General features: G+C 40.3%; 1 long non-coding RNA gene across 1 annotated transcript; it reads right to left on the reverse strand.

The window, feature by feature from the left end:
- Positions 1-3887: 3887 nt before the first annotated feature.
- On the reverse strand, positions 3888-5097 carry LOC106941675 (uncharacterized). The gene is made up of 2 exons (XR_001423434.1): positions 4443-5097; positions 3888-4065 (listed from the first exon to the last, which is right to left on the reverse strand). It is a non-coding gene; the product is annotated as an uncharacterized LOC106941675 (long non-coding RNA).
- Positions 5098-6123: the final 1026 nt, after the last annotated feature.

Raw genomic sequence — 6123 nt, forward strand, 5'->3', positions numbered from 1 at the left:
AGTATCAAATACCAGACATATAAAACGTAACCTGAAATCATTTATAATTACTCCATGTCTCATTATAATCGGAGGGCAAAGCCTGCAGGTTTAGCTCCTACTTATTTCAGAGGACAGACCACCGGGACGCTCCATCTCGCTTCTGGGTTTGCCTGGCTATTTTTCCGGCCAGCGAACCATTCCGCCACCCAGTGGTCCTTTTTCAGACCACTTAGTCTCCTGTACCGCTCAAAAATGCACAATATGTCTATAAATAATTTTAGGATATTAAAAGGAAGTGCTGATATATTCCGTTTTCCACGAACTAAAGTATTTGCCACTTCGGCACAAGCACAGTGAGAAACGTCAGAGGATAGATTCAGAGCAAAACTCAGATGTCCCAGCTTTTACTAGCATGTAAACGCACCATCTACACACAAATCTGGCAGCTTCCCCGAAGCATGAAATGAGTCTCAAAAATACTTGTGCACTCGTAACCGGATCTGTGTGTAAATGCAGTTTTGTGTGTGCGTACCAGGTGATTTGTGTGTACTTTTTCAACATGTATAGGCGTAGGAGAAGGTTTATTTTATTTTTAAGGTTTACAAATCCAGTATTACACACGCACAGATATTTTTACACACACACAGATATTTTGAGACTATTTTCACTCCATAGAAAATCAGCTTGGAGATCACAAAGCTCATCTTCAACAGCCATGGTGTTCCATGTCTTTGATAGTGGAAATATACCACTCCATCACTCATGTTTCTCTTGACAAATGCTCATTCATGTTGACAAAGCAGCTTTTCAATTCCTCAAAAAGCAGGGATTGCTGGATAAATTCTGTGGGTAAAGATGTATGATTAGTGCTGGCTGGCTGCTTCAGTCTGCTGAAGAGTCTGCTACTCTCTTATCCACATTTATTCCACCCAGTATTCCAGCGTGCACACTAAGCTGATCACCTTCCTTGCACTGCAGGTTGCTACATCAGCTTGTTTGCCTTGCCTGCCTGTTAAATTCCTCCTTACCCATTGTTTGCGATGCTAAGGATCTCTGTCAATTGGTCTCTTAATGCAAGTGGTCAAATTTTCTTGACAGGAAGACTGGGCAGAGGAGAACCAGCTTGTTCTGACAGGTCATATTCAGGTGGATGTGTTATTGGATACATGGAGTAAATGGAAGTTAATGTGTCTGTCGTTTTTGTCCATTGAAGACACTGAGGATTTGTATTTATTTGGACTTTTGGTAACATGATTTCTGCTGTTTGTAGTTGGCAGCTACTTGGCATTTCGGAAAATTCAGAAGATGTTGGAAGCTGTTTCGGCCCTTGTCAAGTTACCTGACCAGTGTGATGGTTTCTGCCAACTAGTGAATGGTCAGACTAACATCCAGCTTGTGAGCAGAGCTGCAAGCTGGATGGAATTCTTGCAGAGATTCACAGGTCAGCTCTGGAGCTTGCTTGGAATGGAATTGACCTGGGAGAAGTTACTAATTTGGTTTCATCTTTATGCTGATGACAGGGACTTAAGCACGTTGCACACACATACACCATTCATGGCTATAAACACACCCTCCCTAAACTCACTGGTCCCCCATCCTTAATTTGTTTATATGTTGTTGTGCAGAGGTGTTGTTCAACATATATGTTTTTTTCCCCCTCATCCTATCTGATGTTGTCATTTCATCATTTGGGTTTTGTTTTTTTGTTTTTGTAGTTGAGGGCAGTGCCCCCTTAGGGTGAAGTTATTTGTTCAATTCTATCCTTCACAGTGTTTTGTGGAAGCATGACAGTTTTCACTTTATCCCATGCAAGCACCCCATATATCAGTTTCCCAAATTTCAGGCAGCTGGGTTAGATAAGCTCTTTTTAGCCTTAAAAGCAAATAATCAAAAAAATTATGTGTGGTTTTATGCAATTTGCTACCTGTTCTGAACTTTTTCTGCTCTGTCTTTTGAAGGAGGAAGACGCACTCTCTGTCTCCCTGCCCTCCCTATCTTCCCTGCTCAGCGTCTGTGTCCTGTGTTTTTAGAGTCTTCTTTGAATAGCTTCCGAAGTTGCAAATTATGGATCTGGTCAGCTGGTCTCTCAACGCAATTCATCAAATTTTTTCCACTGGGAAACCAGGTAAAGGGGAACTCTCATGTCCCAACGGGACATTCTTCGCTGGATACACGATGGATTCTGGATGGAAGTGGAAGACCGTGTGTCTGATGACGCTGTCAGTCGAGGATGTTGAAGATGTGTACATGATTGGATTTATGATAACAGGTTTTCTGCTTAGAGAAGTTGGCAGCTACCTGGCTTATCAGAAATTTCGTAAGATGCCAGCGGCCGTTTTGGCCACTTCAAGGCTGCCGGGTACGGTTGATGGGATCTGCAGAGCGATCAACACTCAGACTGACATGATACAGGAGCTGAGCTGTAGATTGGGTTCAATCCTGGAACTGAACTGTGGCCGGGCACCGGATCTGGGACTCAGAATGGATATGGTGTGACCTTGGAGAACGTTGTTCGCTTGGATCAGGCGGGAGACCCTAAATTTGGCTGTTTGGATTTGCCATTGAGAAGCACCAGCGAGACTTCCAAGAAAGGCAGTAAACTGATGTCAGCCTGACCTAAACAAATTTCTGCTATCGGAATCTGGCTTCCCGGGCTGGCCTGCTGGCCAGCTATCCTCCCCTGGTTGTTACGTCCAAAGAAGGCTCTGTTCTGCTGCTCCCCCGCCCTCCTTTCCCTGAGAACATCTGTGGGCCCTGAACTGATAAGCTGGTGGTGAACTCTTACGTCATACTCACACAGACAATCACAGACAATCACGTGCTTCAGTTAGGGTTCATGGTCTGACACACACATAACTCACATGAGACCCATATGCATGTCACATCTCCTCCTTGTACCAGGCTTGTTTTGTCTGTACTGTATGTGTTTATATGTTCTTATGTGCTGAGGTTTTTTTCTTCATCTCAAACTCTGCCTTCAAAGAGCAGAGTGTGAGACAGGCTGTTTTTTTTTTCTTCTCCTTACCTGATGTTTTTCTTATTTTTCCTATTTCCTCTGCAAGGCGGTGCCTGTTGGGCTGCGAGGCCTCAGCCAATTATCTCCCCTGCCCGCCTGTGTTGTGGTGTAATGGATGGTTATACTGAAACTGCAATTTCGTTGTCTTTTTGACAATGACAATAAAATAAATTATTCTTCTTCTGATTTTTTCAAAGACTTTTCTGATGTCTGTGGATCTTTTTGAAAGTGACAACTGTTTTTTTCTCAAAATACTCCTGAGTTTCACCAATAATGTCATGATGATTAGTATTTTGGGATTGTCCAAGTTCACTTAGTTTCATGCTGGTGAAACTAAGTGAACTTAGTGAAGCTAAGTGAATCTTGGTTTCACTTAGCTTCTATTTCAAATTGCATACTTAGGCTGAGAAGTGACCTATTTTTTGTGATAAAATCAATCTCAAAGTCAATAGAGTTTTATACAAACAATTCAGTGAAATTTTCACAACCTCTTATAAGATGACGTTATGTGCCAGCTTGCAATCTCTGATGCCACTGTATCGGAGATACGGCTGGATGGGTGTCCCCTTTCCTCCCCCACGTTGGGAATCATTGACTTGGCTCATATACATAGCTCAAATGACTGCTTGGTCTAAGTCACTGATGTGATATTTAAATATGTGGGGAAAACAAGGTTGTTTTACCAATATCACTAAAGCAACTCAAATTATTAAACAAATGTGAGTAAACCTATTCTGTACTTTTAGTTTGCACAATTTTGACTGGCCAAAGTTTCCAGTTTAAATATGGGTTTTAGTTTTGTAGTTGAGGGTGTAGATATTTCTTTTAAAGATACCAAACAAGGTACAAATTTCTACCAACCTCAATGGACAGTGTTCAATTTTTATGGCTATGATTACAGGTGATGCTGTAGTCAGGTTTGGTGTATGTGCGTGTTAGTACCTCTCAATGAAGCATGAGTATTGAATCCTGATAGGGAAACCTTCTTTTCGGATGTGAATTGTCTCCAGTACGCCTGAGTGTCTCAGCTGAAGAGACATATAGTCTACATCAAAGATCCCAGGAAGCTGACAAAACACACATTGGAGACAGCACTTAGTTACATTTCAACAGCTCATCAATTCTGTTGCTTACAAAACTATGGCTATTTAATTATCAAATCTATATTTCCTTGCTGTGATCAATTCAATTTATACTTGTGATAACAAGTATAACGCTTCTATGTTGTTTCCCATGTGAGACATAACAGTTGCTTTTAAGATTTAGCATTTTCACAGTGTTCAATTAAAAAGCAATAAAAATGAAACAACCTGAAAACAAAGTTGAGTTACTTCACACAATTAGGCTCAGCACATCCATATCCAGTTATAAGGCATGTTGCCATGTACATTTTGATTGTACAGCAGAAGCTAATGGAAATGTTTTATATTATAATAATTTTTACCTTCACAAAATTTGGCTTCAGACAATGGATGATGATAGTGTTGCATCTAAGAATGCAAAAAGAACATTTGAATTAGTCTCTCAGCTAGAAGGATAACATTTAAATCAAGATAAAGACAGTATTATCTGATTCTGAACTTAATCCTTTCTTAACGAATGCTACATTTTTGCCAAATAAAAATTGAGGAAATATAAATAATTCCTGCTTACTCACAATGGGTATGGGAAGTATTCAGACTCCGTTTCATTGTAGCAATTTGCTAAAAACAAAAAAGTTCATGTTATTTCTCATGAATATACACTCAGCATTCCATCTTGACAGAAAAAACAGAAATGTAGAAATTTTTGCAAATTTCTTTAAAAACAAAAACTGAAATATCACATGGTCATAAGTATTCAGACTCTTTGCTCAGTATTGAGTAGAAACACCCTTTTAAGCTGGTACAGCAATGAGTTTTATTGGTAATGATGCAACAAGTTTTTCACATCTGAATTTGGGGATCCTCAGCCATTCTTCAGTGCAGATTTTCTCCAGTTTCGTCAGGTTGGGCGGTGAACGATGATGAAGCCATGTTCAGGTCTCTCCAGATATGCTTAATTTAGGTCAGGGATCTGGTTGGGCCAGTCAGGAATGATCACAGAGTTATTTCGAAGCCAGTCCTTTGTTATTTTACCTCTGTGCTTCAGGTGATTGTCTTGTTGGAAGGTGAACCTTCAGCCCATTTGAGGTCCTTGGCACTCTGGAAGGGGTTTCTTTCAGGATATCTCTGTACTTGACTGCATTCATATTTGCTTCAATTGCAACCAGTCACCCTGTCTCTGCAGCTGAAAAACACCCCAATAGCATGATGCTGCCACCACTACGTTTCACTTTTGGGATTGTATTGGGTAGGTGATAAGCAGTTTCTGGTTTTCTCCACATATACCGCTTAAAATTAACATAAAAAAGTTTAATATTTGTTTCATAAGTCCAGAGAATCTTATGTCTCATAGTCTGGGCATCTTTCATGTGTTTTTTTGGCAAACTGTGTGCTTTCATATGTCTTGCTTGCACTGAGGCGAGGCTTCCATCGGGCCACTCTGCCATAAAGCCCTGACTGGTGGAGGGCTGCAGTGATAGTTGACTTTGTGGAACTTTCTCCCTTCTCTCTACTGCATCTCTTGAGCTAAGCTCTATGAAGAGTTCTGGTTGTCCCAAACTTCTTCAATTCAAAGATTATGGAGGCCACACTGTGCTCTTAGGAGTCTTGAGTTCTGCAGAAATTCTTTTGTAACTTTGGCCAGATCTGTGACTTGCCACAATTCTGTCTCTGAGCTCCTTGGGATGTTCCTTCAACTTCATTATTCTCATTTGACTCGACATGCACTGTGAGCTATGAGGTCTTAGACAGTTCATAGTTTTAATAATCAAGTTCAATCAATGAAGGAGTAGAATCATCTCAAGGAAGATCAGAAGAAGCGAACAGCATGTGAGTTAAATATGAGTGACACAGCAAAGGGTCTGAATACTTATGACCATGAGATATTTCAGTTTTTCTTGTTTAATACATTTTCAAAAATTTCTACATTTCTGTTTTTTTTCTGTCAAGATGGGATGCTGAGTGTACATTCATAAGAAATAATATGAACATTTTTGATTTTAGCAAATGCGTCCAATAAAACAGAGTGATAAATTTAAAGGG

The sequence above is a fragment of the Poecilia latipinna genome, unplaced genomic scaffold (assembly GCF_001443285.1).
Source record: "Poecilia latipinna isolate Pla-1442-1.1 unplaced genomic scaffold, P_latipinna-1.0 Scaffold3802, whole genome shotgun sequence".
NCBI lineage: Eukaryota > Metazoa > Chordata > Actinopteri > Cyprinodontiformes > Poeciliidae > Poecilia > Poecilia latipinna.